A 16,604-nucleotide genomic window follows, 5' to 3' on the forward strand; every position below is an offset into this window, starting at 1 on the left:
CAGTTGTATCCCCGCCAGGTATTGTCCTATCCTAACAACCTATACATCCATAGAAATATATTATATTACATACATTTTCATGTGAGTTTCGATGGCTAGTTGTGTCCCCCGAAACAACACTGACAAGGCCTCTCTGCAAGATGAATGCTTTCCAATTGGACCATCAGAGTGTGTTCGGAATGGCATTGTACTGTAAGCATTGCCTTTTCAGACCGTTAGCTTGCTGAAAAATGAGCTTGTGCGCCCAGCAAACATGGCAATAGCGGCATGCGCCATATGTCATTGCAGTGAGATGGTACACTCGGACACAGTCCACAGCGAGGCGACTCCCCTCTACTCCCCCTCACGCCCAACACCGCCCTCATTGGCTCAGCTCTGGAAGGAAAAGATAATGACAAAATCACAAACCTAAACTAGTAAATTTACATTTCATAATGCTTTCTGCCCGGGCTTGTTTATCACAGCCATTTCAAGTCGAGCCATCCAGTTGGAATACAGATATCATCTGTTGCCACTTAGCCAGGCTTACATAAATATTCCACTCAGGAGCCGTGTTGCAGTGCTCCGTGGATTGCAGTCCCCGGGCTTGTCATTTCATTTCGATTAATTTTCAAGGACAATGAGCTGTGACGATCCCGTACATGAAGCTAGCATGCGTCTGTTGGTTTGCCTCCTTTCTGATGGCTGCCATAATTTTCTTTTGCTCAGCACACTGTGAAATGTGAATTAATTTCGTAGTGAAATATGACACACACGGTCTTCTTAGTCCCCTAAGTGGCAAAAGACAACAGTATCTGCTTGGATTACTTTTATTTAAAACATAAACTACTACGTCTTGAGCAGTATGTAAGCTTTTGCTTAACACTGCAGAGAAGTAAAGTAGTATTGGGACACTCATAAACACATTTTAGAAACTGACAAGATGGTATTCTATGCCAACTAATTTTTGCATTTTCCCCATTCTTTAAAGCGACCACAGTTCAAATTCGCTTTCTATTCTCTGGATGATAGTATAAAATAGCAATTCTCTGGAGCCTGAAATGTATTCCTACTTTCACACCCTAAATGCTCAGCAAAGATTTGACAGAGAAATGGATGTGTTGTGTTCTACAGGCAGAAAAAAAGCTTATGACTGTTGCCATCTTAAAGTCTGATCTGTTTCTCCTCCACCTTGCCCATCGCTCTTTAGCTGTAATAAATGGGTGCACCATCAGCTAATGACTTGGTGCCCAGTAATGACTTGACACAGCGAACAGAAGATGTGAGATTTCCGACCATTCCTTATACTGACTTTAAAGCACTTCGGCTAAAGTGAACATAGAACAGAGATCATTTTAAGAATATGAGGTCACTGAGGGCTGAGGAGCTTATTTTACATTACATCATATTCTTTAATGTTATGTTACTTTATGATATATGATAGATCATATTTCATATAATATTATATATTTATTGCTTCTTAATTCTTAATATATAGGTCCATTGACCATAAATATACCATATTTGACCATTGGCCGTATTGACCATGACTGTATTGTTTTAGATAACTATAAAGTTTTAAACAATAGAAAACTTCAGCATGCAAACTTTGAATAAACATATCATTATCGCCCATTGCTGTGGATGCTGATGTAGGTAATGATATAGTTAATACTATAAGTAGATATAATTTTAGGGATAGTTCACCCAACAATACGAATTCAGTCATCATTTATCATTTATCATTTATTTAGTGGTGTGGTTCAAAAATTGTCTATGACTTCTGTGAAACACAAAAGATGTTTCGAGTGGTTTTATTTCCATACGAATTGACTGTTCTACAAAAGACCAAAAGTCATACATAAACTATCAAATATAATTTTTGGGTGAACTGTCCCTTTAAGGCTTTTCAGTATACTCAATGAATGCCCACCGCAGTACTCCCAGCCAATGAACAGAATCAAGGCGGCAAGACCATGAATTAAATCTGCATTCTGTTTATGTACAACGCACCTAATCAATATCCCATTATGTTCCCTTTTAATATTTTCTGCATTGTTAAGTGTTTAACCACAGTTTCCACTTTGCTGTACATGTGGAGCTGATCCTGTAAATCTGTCTTACACCTGTTATAGATTTTGCCCATGAAATCCTTTTCTTTGCCCATTGGTCCGATGTAGTGGTTCTGGATTGTAGGAAATCATTAATGCAAGTGGGGTACTTGTGAAATTCAAAGAACAAAACAGTGTGGGAAATAATCACACATCTCTCGATCTCCCTCTGTTTCTCTCTTCTTACCTCCATCTTTGTTCATAGCTCAAGACACTTGTTACTAAGCCTGTTCGGAATCTCGGACATCAAAATACATTTTTATCTCAAGTCAAAATACAAAATGTCATGAGATATATCGTTTTTAGAGAAATCTAACCTCATCCAGTGAGGTGTATGTTTAAAACAGGCAAAAGCCTATTCACCAGTGCAGTTTCTCTTACCGCACTAGATTTGTTTTTCTTGCATTTAGCATCTACCTTCTTAATATCTGAGGTTATTTTTCTCAAGTAAATGCATCTTGTTCTAAGGATGTTTATTTGCTGCACAGCTAGTCTGCCCTGCCCTGTGGCTAGAGTCATATTGATTCGGTTCTCTGAGCAACTCCATCTCCTGTGAGAGGTTCTTTAGGTGGGTCACAGCTGAGGCATCTTGACCAAAGGTACTTTGGTGTGATGAAATTGTGTGGCCCTTGTTCTGCAAAGCCAAATCATGTTTTTAGCTATTTTAAAAACACCCTTTCTATTGTTAAGATCATTTTTCTGTGCAAAGAATTGGTTTATTTCGTAACTATTTAAATGTTTGGCGTCATTTCTTTTTCAGCGGCTTCTTGGTTTTTTTATTTAGATTTTAGAAAGGAAACCGTAAATAGATTATTGGTTGAGAACACAATCTTTTTTCTTATGTATTTCACCTAAACAGCAGTGGGTTTACGTAGAGAGTTATCCTGTTTTTCAGATGTTTCTTATGTGAAAAAAAGCTTCAGTAAGAGATACAGATGAGATATCAACAGGTGGGCTTAGATCTGCCAAGATACCAAAGTCAGTTTTTAAAACATTGCACAATTATCTAAATCTGAAATGTCTGAACTATACTAGTTCATATACTAGTATATTTACATTTAGTCATTTAGAAGACGCTTATATTCAAAGCGACTTACAAAGAGTTCGGGGAGCAATAAGCGATATTTCATACAAAGAAGTAAATACTTTACATTTTACCTTTCATAAACATATTTTTCTATTTGTTATAAACAATTTTATTTTTCATTTTCTGATTCTTACTGTAAATGTTTTTTAGTTTTTTTTTGTTTATACTTCATAAATTGTATATTTCCCTTGCCTTGTCCTTTTTTTAAACAAAGCTACAGATCTGTGATTATCATATGCTGTTTGATTATGACATGTTCTCTCAGACTTTTTTTTTAGATTAGAAGATTATTTGGTCCGGGAAAATATCTGCCCACCAGTCTGGGCATGTTTTATTGAACCATTTGCATTAATCCCATCTCAATCCCTCTTAATTAGCCTCAGTGTACAAATAAGACAAGCATGAAGAGCCATTGACAGCTTGAAACCAAAATGAGATATTTCCCGTGTGGCAACAGCTATCACCCCCCTGATCAAGCTCCTATTAGTGACAATGTATTTAAGATGGATACTTTATTAAACATGCAAAATCAACCACGTCCCAATTGTGAAATGCTTTGATTTGTAAGCTCGTGAGACCCCATAAACTCCATGTTCAAACAGGCTATATCACCAGTCATCACCATCACAATGCAGTTTGTCATACCGTCAGTTGCAGTCATGCTTTCCCATATTCCCGCCCATGAATCATCCATTGCTTTGATTCATCATGTCCCAGGTTCTGTCTGGCATTGTCAACATTTTTCATCAGATTACACTGTTGCTGGAGCTTGTCACATAACCAAGTTCATGCCATTGGGCTGGTTTTCATGTCGCCTGACAATTAACAGCATCTCATATCAAAGAAGTGTGCTATTGAGCCTATAGCGGTGGCTAAAGAGAGGGGTCTCTGGGCGCATGATGTGGTTAATGTCTAATTGGCCTTCTCCTGAGATAATGTGGAGGGATGATGATGAAGGGTTGGGCCTGTGTGAGGCTTCTGCAGTCTGGAGATGAGAGAGAGAGAGGGCACCGCTGCTTCCATGAGTCAGAGCTTTCACCATTTTGCAGAGCCAGCGAAAGTGTAGAGAAAAGAAAGAAAATGGAAAATGAAAGAAAGGAAGACTTTACAGAAGGCAGGAATGAAAACATAATTAATTTGAAGGGGAAAATGCGAAAAAAAGAAATATGGAAGGGTAAAGGATCGAATATGATGGTAATATAAAAAAGTATGTAAAATGAAGGAAATTGGAGAGGGAAATAAAAAAACGATAGATCGATGGTTGGATGGATGGATGGAAGGAAGGAAGGAAAGAAAAAGGGAAAGAAAGAAAGAAAGAAAGAAAGAGGTGGGTGGGTTAGTGGATGGAAAGAAGGAGGGGTGGGTGAATGAAAGGAAGGAAGGAAAAAAAGGAAGAAAGAAAGAAAGAAAGAAAGAAAGAAAGAAAGAAAGAAAGAAAGACAGAAGGAAGGAAGGAAGGAAGGAAGGAAGGAAGGAAGGAAGGAAGGAAGGAAGGAAGGAAGGAAGGAAGGAAGGAAGGAAGGAAGGAAGGAAGGAAGGAAGGAAGGAAGGAAGGAAGGAAGGAAGGAAGGAAGGAAGGAAGGAAGGAAGGAAGGAAGGAAGGAAGGAAGGAAGGAAGGAAGAAAGAGGGATGGGTGGGTTGGTTGGGTGGTTGGGTGGATGAAAGAAAGGAAGGAAGAAAGAAAGAAAGAAGGAAAGAAAGAAAGATGGATGGATGCAAGTAGGACAGAATTAAAGAAAAAAAGAGGGATGGATGGAAGAAAGAAATAATTGATAAATTAAGTATTGGTGGGTGGAAAAAAGAAAGAAAGTAAAAGTGACGGATGGATGGATGGAAGTAGTAAATAATTAAAAAAAGAAAAAAAAACAATAACAGAAAGAATGAGGGATGGAACAAAGAAAGAAAGAAAGAAAGAATGAAGTAAGGCTGGGTGGAAGGAAGGAACGGAAGAACAAAAGAAAGAAAAATGGATGGATGGATGGATGGATGGATGGATGGATGAAAGAAAAAGGATAGAAAGAAAGATGAATGTATTGAAGTAAAAAAGAAAGAAAGAAAGAAAGAAAGAAAGAAAGAAAGAACAGAATAAGGAAGGGAAAAGGATAAAAAATTAAGACAAATGTAACCTCTTTTTGCTTCGGGGGGATTGTCTGTTCATGGCGACACTTCGTGCAGGTTTTGAAAACAAGCTCCACTGTTTGTGTCGATAAATAAAGATTTTATTCTGTTCTATTCAGAGCGGAAAGGCCAGTAAAGACAGATAGGTTAGTGGAGTTAGAGAATGTCAGAATAGAAAGAATGATGACAGGGTTGCAGTTCAAAAAAGAATGTTTGTCACGCTGTAGTAAAAATATGTTCCTGTTGTGCTGAACAGTGGAGGAAGTCTGTTTCTCAAGTAACCTCTAATCACAGTTGTGATCTCAAACAAGAGCTCACCAAACTAGAGCTGTGGCAGCAGAAACAGCCCCGTCCTGCGATAAGTGTCACAGCCCGGCCAACAGCAAACGCACTCATGCACAAATCAACTGCAGCTAGCAGCGGACAGAAGCAACACGCACAAATCACCGCTCACCGGAGCATGAGTGGACTTCATCGACATCTCCCTCAAGTGGTGTAAGCCACTCAGGTGTGTGCGCCTGTGTCAGAGAATCCAACCCGATCCCTGGAGAACGTCCGGCACTGTATGTGTTCAAATAAGCATCTCCCGGTCGCCTGAATGGGAAAATCAATAAAACTTATTCTTAACAGGCTCGGACACGTTACTGCACATATATGCGTCTTTTAGACTCATTCCTCTCAAGTGGATGAACAGTACTTGGGTTTCGAGCTGGGAGTGAATTAAAGTAAATAGAAGGAATGGAGAAGCGTGTGTTTGGTCCATTCATTGTTCTCCAGGCCAGCATTAGGCACAGTGGAAACTATAATGATAAGAAATGCAGTGAGATGCAGTGACATGCTGAGAAGGTTGGATGCTGCCAGCATCAGTGACTTCTTGAGGGTTTTCTTCAGTGGGTTATTGATCAGCTGGTGGGGATGATAACTGGATGATAATTACATGTAGAATAATTGTAAATAATTAATGAAAGAATTCCCCCCGTTTTTATTGGTCAGCTTTGCACATTGCATTATAATGTCCCGCACTAGACCACAATACATTATTAGAATACTTTAAGCTTCAGTTGGTTTTAACTACCAGTTTTCACCTCAACGTTCTCCCAAGTGATAATGCCTGTTAGTGTACTTTTTTAAGTTATTATTACTTAATCAAATCGACCCAACTGCAGTTTGATTAATATTTATCCCCTTTTACTTATTTAACAAACAATTAACTAAAAAATGACACAATGTATTAAACAGCATAACACAAACAATGTGTTGATTATTAACATATCATTTTTGAGCGTATTATACTGTCTAAACCGTATCTTTAATGTTTACATCATTTTTCAAAGGGCCACACTAAACATCCCATATAGACTTTAGACTGCGAATGTTGTGTGTAATAACTAGCTTTTTATTCCTGCATGTGTTTACATTAACCTCGGAATGAACCGAATCCTTTTTCAAGTTGACTCTGTGAAGCCTACTTCAAAAGATGATATTCATTTCAACCAACAACGAACTCTATCTTTAGAACCTTGTTAAGGCAACATTGGCAACTTGGAAGACCAGGAATGCTCTCTATGTAACATAATGGCATTGTACTTCTAAATCTTTAGATGCTGATCTCCGTAGCCTTTTGAAATGTATGCGGTATGATACAGTACCGTATCTTAGCAGTCGTGTAACAGACCTTTGTTGTGTGCTGAGATGCACTTCTAACATAAATGTGATGTCTTTGATTTTTTTCTGTGCATTGAGGTTGACACGTACAACAAAACTTCGACAGTTATGTGTTTGTCAGCACCGCAAGGTGAACCAACAATAACAAGCTCTTATCAGCTTTAATCCTTTAAGTTACACTACATATGTTGACATTATAAATGGGAAACTGGTTGTTTTGTGGCATTTCAGACACGTCTGTGTGTTTTGCGGAAAGCAGGCACCATATCTTGCGTGAGCTTTAATTACTGCAAAGCCATCGTCCTCGCTCATTCCTTGCCGAACAAACAAATCTTTAACCACATACAGTCTTAGCATGTGACAGTATTTCTCGTCATCCACTCACATGTTGTCATGGTTACAGACAGGCTTTTATTGCCAGTCAAATCCACCTACCAGGTCCAGAGCTCGGGTAGACTGGATTGTTACTGTGGCCTCTCAACCTTTCCAGCAAAAAAGCTTATTAGACAACACTTAATTTCCTTTCAGAGGAACACGAGTGGAAAAGAGTCACGGAACAAGAGTGGAACCGAACGGGAGGGAGAAATGCATACGAGATGGGATGATACTCAGCATTCATTTTGCACTCACAGAGCAGTTTTCAAGGGATTTAAAGAAAATGCAACATGCATTTCTGATGTTTTATATAAGAAATTGACCCCTCCACAGCAGAGACCCTTGGTTTGTTGCGTACAAAGGCGATATTTTAAGCCACGGTACCTTGGGCATCCTCCTGACGTGAAGGCTGTAACTAGGTAACTACTGTAATTATTCCGACTCCTAACATCCCTCACTTTGCTTAGAATGAAAGGCATTAATTGCATGTATCCTTCATACCCATCAGCTCTTTGGTGAGGCCACGCTTAATAAGTGTGCATTCATTGAAGGATGCCGGAACGGTCCGGGCACCTTTTAGCACATTGCTTTGGAACGGAAGACAGCGAGAGAGAGCAAGCTTTTCTCCTTTTCTCACCAAGAGCGACAAGGTGTGCATTGAAATGAATATTTACGTTCGTCCTGTCTTTTTAGAAATTGTAATTAGACGCTCGGCTTTCTCTTACGAGGAAATCAAAGTCGATTATTGCTCTGCTTTTTGACGCCAGTTTTATTCAGTCCTTTTGACTCGGCCTCTCAATGACATATAAAGAGCCTCTACTTTGAGCTTGAGTTTTTCTAAGGTACTCAATAGCACATTAGCTAAACTGTACATTGACAAACAGAATTGAAACTTCTGATTTGTTCTGAGTTACGTCTGTAAAATCTTTACGTCCAGTTTTTATATTTCATAATTTTTTGCGCATCTTGATCTTTCGTGTTTATGCGCAATCTCAAGCCTATCACTTATTAGCTGTTGTTAAGGGTCCAGGAAGTGGGTATCCCGATGGCTGCTGGTCTTTCTGAGGCTGTCCGTGCACTGCGGTTATGACTGCTGTTCATCTATCCTCCAGCTGCTGCATTGGTGCTCAGATGCTGCCTGTGGATCTCCATGGAGACGTATTTCGGTGCTGATTTTATCAGCTCGGTCTAGTCGTCTAGCCAACAGGACTAGGTCTGTTTCACACATTGTGCATCTGTGACGTGTAAGAGTAGCACCAGTGTCACTTTAACCGGGGGGCACAGGTCAGGCTTTTGCACTGACATGAGTTTCTGCTGCATGTCTGCAGTACGAAATATTTACATTTATGTATTTGCCAGAATTGACTGCTTTTATATTTTGTATTTTCTAAAGTAGGATTGGAACCTAGTAACAGAAAATACTGTGTTACATTTCCTAAACCTCTTCACCCGGTTTGACATGTTCTTTCCTATGATAACATGTTTTCTATTGATCAAGCATGTTGTTTTTTGTATACATTTTTAAGCTGTGTTTCATAAATATAAGTAGTCAATTTGACCAAAATACACTTTTACTACATTAGAAGTAAAATCAGTCATCTAAAGAACAACTTCCAGACAATCTTTCCATTTCCTCTTGGATAAAAGTCTTTTCGGAATGCAGAGTGCACATCCTTTTGAGCGTAATGGATGAAACATGCTTGTAAAGTCTAATTCCCATTTTCGAAATCTCCCTGGGAAGACAGAAACTTTCAGAACCTGAGCTTGCCACTAATATAGTTGAAATATGAAAGACAGGAATATAAAAAAACTTACTTTTGTTCCTCTCTTCACTTTTTTGGTACAAGGACATTAGTTTATTCAGAGACTTCTTCGAGGTTTTGTACTGAACAAAACTGATCAATAAAATCTCGATTAATACATTTCATGGACATCCAGTGTATCACAAATGGCTGTGTCGTGCCGGCATTCAGGATCAAATAAGTCAATGTTAGTCTATCTATAATCTGTTTTTCTATCTATTTTTTGGATGGCCTTGTTTTTCTTTCTTTGAACACCCAGGCTGCTTTTCTTCGCTGGTGTGTTGTAGTGAGGTTCATGTTCTTTTTGTCATAGCCGAATCGTCGTTCTGGAAACCATGTGGATTTGTTTGTGATCAAGCTTATGAAAAGCATAACTTGGCTTATGAGACCTGGAACAGTCTGCTGGGACCAAAACAAAATCCTGTTGTTTTTTCCTGCTAATTCTCTGAAACATTCAAAGGATCTACTCACAGCTGATCTTGTGTGTGTAAAGCTTAATGTTACAAGTGACTAAACATCTATGAGACATGTCCAGTTGACTGGAAAAGCACTTGAGATTATATGATATCCAGTGTAACTGTGAATCTACCCCGCAGCCAACACCAAATACTTTCCCAGTGCCAGTCAAATGTTCAGAAATGTTTATTGGGACTCAATATCACAGACAGATGGATGTCACTGATGTCAAGTGTTTCATTTTTGTGGCACTAGAAAAAATAACATGAATGTTTCCAAATAAAACTCAAAACACTTTCCCTGTCTTGCATTGGTGGGGTTTGTTACTTTTTCTGAGCCAATGTTGCTATATTGGGTTCAGTCGAGCTTTTTTGTCTGGTCTAGCTAGTGGATGTAGCTTTAAGAAATGACACACTCAGTGGTCCCAGTGATCAGAATACCAGTGGCAGGTTAAATGGCTGTTTAGCTCACACCTTTACCGACAATCCTTCCAGCATCCCTCCGTCCAACTGTTTAGAGTTTGAGCAAAGTGTTGTTCTCCATTACAAACTGCAAGCCAAAGCTGTCTGGAGCCTCAGCGGGTGTCATCTATCACTAAAGCGAGTGTGATTTACACCGTTGTGCTGACACAGGTTCATGAGACACGAGCATGTGCCTTTACTGCAGATGCAGTGTAATAGCACGCTCACTATCTCCTGCCAACTAGGCACGCTAGTAAAATAACAGTAAATACGTTGTTTGTTTTGTGCTCTTCTGTTGGTAAGTTGAGCTTAGCCATTTTGAAACCAAATCTGATGCCATTAGAGTATCATTTTATCATATTATTTGTTAATATATCATTTATATAATGTATATTATACAATAATAATATATATATTTATTTATTTATTATTATTATTATTTATTCAATTAGATAATACCAATTTATTCATAATACATATTATTATACAAATGTATTATTATTATTCTATTTTACATTCATTGTAAATGTTTTCCTGATGCCTATATATATAAATACATATATATATTATGTTCCAGTGGATATTCAAATAGCATTACATACTGTGCATGTCAACTTGGTCACTCATTTATTTATGATTCAGGTATTTACCCTCCAGTAATAAGAAAAATGAGTAGGTGTGCACTTGCGTGTAGGTGCACATGCTTTTCAGTTTGGGCGTACGTTCACATCAGTTTCTGCCTTTGCGCATTCCCATTTCTTCCTCACTTCTTATGCAGGATCAAATCCGACAGTTTATCAACAGTTGTATTTATGCATGCGTGTTCGAGATCCAGGGTCTTTTGTAAAACTGTTTGCAAATAGAGCACACAGACCACATGCAGGCATTATCACGTGGGAGAACAGAAATCAAATGAGAAAGGGAAAAAGAAAAAGCAAGTGTGAGTGTGAAGAGAAGAGAGGAGAAAAAGTGAGCCGCGAGCTGTGAACTAATAGTAGGAGCCTGTCTGATTTGTCTGATGCAGTGGCGGGAATTGATATTTCCCCCAAGCCCCAGGGGTTCGGGTGGAAATTCTTCCTCTGAGCTGCATAGTTCCCACTCCATCACCCTGATCCATAAGTCAGAAGGAAAAATGAAATGAGCGAGGGAGCGTCAGGGGAGAATGAACTGATGAAATGGGATTATGAACCTGTATTAGGAGCAGTTCCTTAAAGGAAAGCAAAGGCTCCCCCTGAGTCTTGACCTCAGGGCCCCCTGTACACTGAGCGGTTTTCTGCTATCCAAGTTTGTGTGTATTCACATTCAAGGCTGTATTTGTCATCTCGGCGCTGGATAAATAAAGCATGAGATGTGTGCTTTGAGGGACGGTGCGAGTGATGTGCGTGGTGTCAGAATAGACATACTGTAAGTACAGTATGTAAGACAGAAAGAGCAGTAGAAAAACAAGTAGGAGACTGGATCTCAGTTTAGATATTTCTACTGGGTACAAAAGGTACCGTGTTGCACCCTTGTCGGTCATTTGCTCAAGGTTTGAATCTGTTTAAATGAACTTTGCTCAGGGGGGTCAGCAAGGCGGTATAGCAGATTGGGGACAATATTCATTGTGAAAAGCAGTTAATGTTAAACACCTGTTGTCATACTATGTTCCAAGTATGATTTAGAAGTGTTCATCTCAATTATGGATGCACCGATCTAATATTTAGTATTGAAATTAGTTTCATAATAAGTATAGTTTAATCATTCGTCCAAAACTCAGAGGTGGTTGTTTAAGAAAGGGGTAAAAATCGTATTGAAGTAGTATTGATATCAGTGTGAGTATCGGATAAAAGTGTGCTACAGTGACTTAATCCTTATCGTTCAGACTCTGATATTACGAGATTTTGGTTTCAGAGGAAGTGTCTGCTTAAGTACTTGTGACCGATAATATCCATCAAACTTAAATAGGTTTGTTTTGATTTAAACCACAATAACTAAAAAATACAGCTAACTAACAGAATAAGAACATGATTTTTGATTTTTTGTCAAACTGAGTTATCTCATTTTGGAAACAAACTCTTGGTGTTGCTTTTTGTTTCTCTCAGTGAGCTGCTCGTGTCGTGTCACTGGCCTGGTTCACCGGTGAGCACAATGTGCAAAAAATAGCCTCCTGTTTTGTCTGGCTAATAGTTCTTTTCAAGCCTTTCAGCAGAACTTCTAAACAGAGCTGCATCCCAGACTCCTCCAACCTTTCCTCGTTCATTATTATAGGTCTTTGTTTCCCTGTTCAGTCATTCTCATTGACCCCTCTCTCTCTCTCTCTCTCTCTCTCTCTCTCTCTCTCTCTCTCTCTCTCTCTCTCTCCCACTGAGCACCCACCACTTGCCATTCAGTTCATGCCTTCCTCAGACTGCATGGCTGCTGTGTACTTTGCTCTGCAGCAGGACCAGACAATCAGTTTTGTTGTTGGCCTAATACCACGCATCGACGCATCAGCCGAGGTTTATTTTTAAACATCTGCATTACGCCACATTATGATCAGCGGCGAGCCTTTTCAGGGGACCATCAAAAACGAATACATCCATCAAGCGGTCACATTTAATTTGTTTTGCGAACTCCTCGATGCTCCGGAGACTCGCCTGCCGTAAATGCGCTTTCTGCCCTTCCGTACGCCGCCCTCCTACATTTCTTGTAAAATATAAGCGAAATGCGATCGTTGTTTATTTGATGTATTATAAAAGCCCTAATCTGTTTCAGGCTTAGCTTTCGTCTATTAAACACTGTTTCGTCTGTCGGCGGCTGACTCTTGTGCATTCGTTTGTACCTGAGCGCAGAACTTTACATTCAGTCAGTTTTTTAAGTGTGCCTATTTATATTGTGACACATTGATGCATGGCCACCGCGAGTTGTTTCAAAGCCCACAGGAGTCACGCAAGAGTACCAGCGAGCGAAATGTATGATAAATATGATTTCTCACGTAGCACAGGCAGACAATCAAACCATTACTATTAATCTGGCACTCCAAGAAAAAATACGGTGATTAGTATGCAAATTTGTGCGATTTATCTGAAAACACGCTATAAAAAGTCAGCATAGAATTAGTCGGGAATTAACACTGGCTTACACAGAATTAACCGGAAGGATTAATTTGGAATTAAATAGGAGCCTGGCAGTGCTTATACATTGAGACAGGGTGCTCTCGCGGTAACAAAAGTTCAAATCTGGCTTGCAACAATACTGTTCTTTTCATCTTCTCTAATAAGATGTACGTAGCAAAACCGCAATCAAAACCAACAGAACGTTTGATCTTGTCCATCCTCTGCGGGATTTACATTCACCTTGCAAAGATTTTCCCGACTCATTGATGTCTAAATCAGCATGTGTAGCACGATGTGAAGATCATGATGTAACTTCCCTTTCGCTTCTTAAAGCAAATCAAAACTCACGCAAACAAGCGGAATGACGTGCGCACGGTGCCATCTCATCAAGTACAAACCTTGGTGTTATCACACCAAAATGCCCTTATCACAATCATCTTTTCATTGCAGGTCTTTGACTCTCTCACCGAGCGATCGCATAGCGGAATCGGGGATTACATCTCATAAAACACATGAGAAAATGGACATGCTTTTGTTGCGCTTAACGTCGGCGTACGAGAGCATCGCCTCTCAAAGCAGAAGGGTGACTATTGTCACCTCCCTCGACTCTGTTCTCAATCTTGTAATCACAATATCCTCATTGTTCCACAACTCAACAAGGCCCCATCAAAGTGACAGATCATGTGAATTACGGCTGTGGCGCTAAACGCATCTTAATTGTGATCTAACATCCTATTATGTAGAGTCTCTCTCTCTCTCTCTCTCTCTCTCTCTCTCTCTCTCTCGTTCGTCTTCTGTCTTTATATCTGGTGTTGATGATTCACGTGGCTTGTGCTTCCACACATCGTCCATGCCTTCATTTCGCCCCGTGATTTTCTGATGATTTATCGGGGGACCAAAATTTATTTCAACAGCTTGACAGTAAAATGGTTTGTGAGAACACAAAATGTGAACGCTTCAGTGTTGGTATCGTCCCTGAACATCTAGTGTGTTTTCTAGAGGTGCGGAGAGAGAGGGGATTATTTATAACATGTGATATTATGGTCTTAGTCTGTCAATTCTGTTTGTGGGAATTCAACCTTTATGTGGTCTGTTGATGGCTGCCTCTACAGCAGTTAAAAAAAAAGTTGTTCACAGTTCGATACAGATGATCCTCCAATACGCAAAAGACCTCATGTTCCTTACAGAGGACAGCAAAGTATTTGAGAATGTTTCCTCTTGTAAGTCTTGCATTGCACACAGATTCAGTTGAGAATTCAAGTCCAAATAGATTGTTTAAATAAATGATAGATGTATTTCTTACATTAAATATGAAAGCTTTTGCAATATTCATGACCGTGTCGTTTCAGACATAAAGGCTTGGAAAAATCATTTTATAAACCTCTTCCTGTGTGTCCTGTATGTGCTATTGGAACAGGAACCTCAGACATCTTGTTCTTATTTTGTATCACAGCCTGGCACGACCATGATTTGAAACTTGGCGGTGGTATATAAAGCTTTTAACTAAACAAAAGCTTATTTTTGCCTTGATTACGAGATGAATCATATGCGTTTCAGTCCATTTTTCCAAAAGATAAATTTAGCTTTGATAAATGCTCAGGTTATAATAGTATTGGTCTATAATGCATTTGCAGATGAGAAATATATCTGCCTTTGAGAAAAGCCACAAAGCTGCATTCATGGGCTCTTTAAGGTTGAGATGTCAACAGCAAAGCTAATTCTTGGGCACAAACAGCCATACAAGTATTATTGAAACGCGCTATAACTCCTCTAACAGGATCAAACTACCAGAACGCTACAGGCTTGCTTAGCAGCACTCCAGTAATCATTTGCTCTAAATAATGCATGCTACGTTCTCATTTAAGTAACGTGCTATAGCCAGAGGCTGTCTATGTTGATCTTAACATGTTGGCTAATGTTTTGAGGCTTTGCTGCATGTTAATGTATCAGGTCATCCCATTATACATTTGAATGGAAAATAAAGTGCATTATTTGTTTAATATGTTTTTTTTTAAAAAGTCAACTAAACCTCCCAGTCACAGGTAAATGACACATTAGCATTTGGCTTTGAATAGGGGTTGAGTAACGCCGCTGCAGCTTCTCGGGCTGAGCACTGCCGACATAAGCAAACTGCATCGCACACTGGGTCTGAATTTGGTTTTGAATTCACATTTGCTGAGACAAAGTAAATCAGAAGATATCTGATGGTTTATTATGTAGTTATCAAGAACGGGATTATGTATATGTAATTTTCTGCCAGTATATGTATCCCTTTAAGATACAACATAACGCAATGCAATGCAACATTTGAAATACAGGCTATGAAAAATGAACACGGAAAACTTTAGAATAACTCTGTATATTGTGCCTTATTTTGCCTTATTTTATAGATTTTTTACAGTGTGGTTTTGGCAAGGAGATTATTTGATATTGGTTCATTTGGTCTTTCAGTCTACTTGAAAATCTTTGGACATCGCTAAGTAAAATTGAATTCTGTTTGGAAATCTACTGGTTCAATGTAAAATGTAAATCTGTATATGCTCATATTTTTTTAGTTCAGTGTCTTATTGGAGAGCAGCCTTACTTTATTTAAAATTATTATTATTTTTATTTTTACGTTTGTGTAATCCTGCCCCCAAAATTTGGTATATATTTCTTACATTCACTACAAAATAAATTGTCTTTTTTTATAAACTGACTTTTTACACATAAATTAACACTACCATTTAAAGGTTTAAAATCATCTGATTTAATCACCTAAGTAAAACATATGTTAAAAGCTCTATTTACTTAATTATTTCTAAATGTAGCTCATTGTAGTGAAAGGGTAACAAAAGATGCAAAAGTGTAACAATTATGATTTTTTAAATTGTTATTATTATGAAAAAGTTACATTTTATGTGTTTACTTATATTACACAATGTATAAAATAATATATAAGTAGTGAATAAGTGACTCAAGCATGTGAATGATACTGTATTTGTAATATATCGCTGATGTCTAAATACTTATATCTCCATATTTTGTGATTATTTTTTTTTGCCATAAATCATTATTATTAATCCCCTTTTATGTTTGCCTCTAGGTTTTGCAACTATCGAAACATTATAAAGTATTAAAAGTGCTTGTCAACTGTGACAACACATGTTTTTTTCCATTTTCTTGAAAAACATTTAATTTGGACATCCAAGGTTTTAGAAGGACGGCGGCGTTTGTTGAATTATGTTAATTGTTTATTTCAGTTGCAGTTGTTTTGGAAACATAACATGTTTTAAAAAAATATATTTTTGTACTAGGTCAATTTTTACGTTAGCTAGTTTGTCTAACAGCTTTAGTCATCGGAAGTGACCTGTCTTTGTGAAAAAATTGGGTACTTATTAATGGACATTGTAGCTGTGTAGAATTAGCAAGGGGTCTATAAAAGCCTCAATACTGTATTTGTTCCTTCGTTGGTCACTTGATCATGACCACATTG

General features: G+C 38.4%; 1 protein-coding gene across 2 annotated transcripts in view; it reads left to right on the top strand.

The window, feature by feature from the left end:
- Positions 1-16,604, top strand: part of ctnna2 (catenin (cadherin-associated protein), alpha 2) — a 337,138-nt gene that overhangs the window by 234,551 nt on the left and 85,983 nt on the right. The window lies entirely within an intron of this gene.

The sequence above is a fragment of the Barbatula barbatula genome (genome assembly GCF_947034865.1).
Source record: "Barbatula barbatula genome assembly, chromosome: 8".
In the NCBI taxonomy this organism is placed as follows: domain Eukaryota; kingdom Metazoa; phylum Chordata; class Actinopteri; order Cypriniformes; family Nemacheilidae; genus Barbatula; species Barbatula barbatula.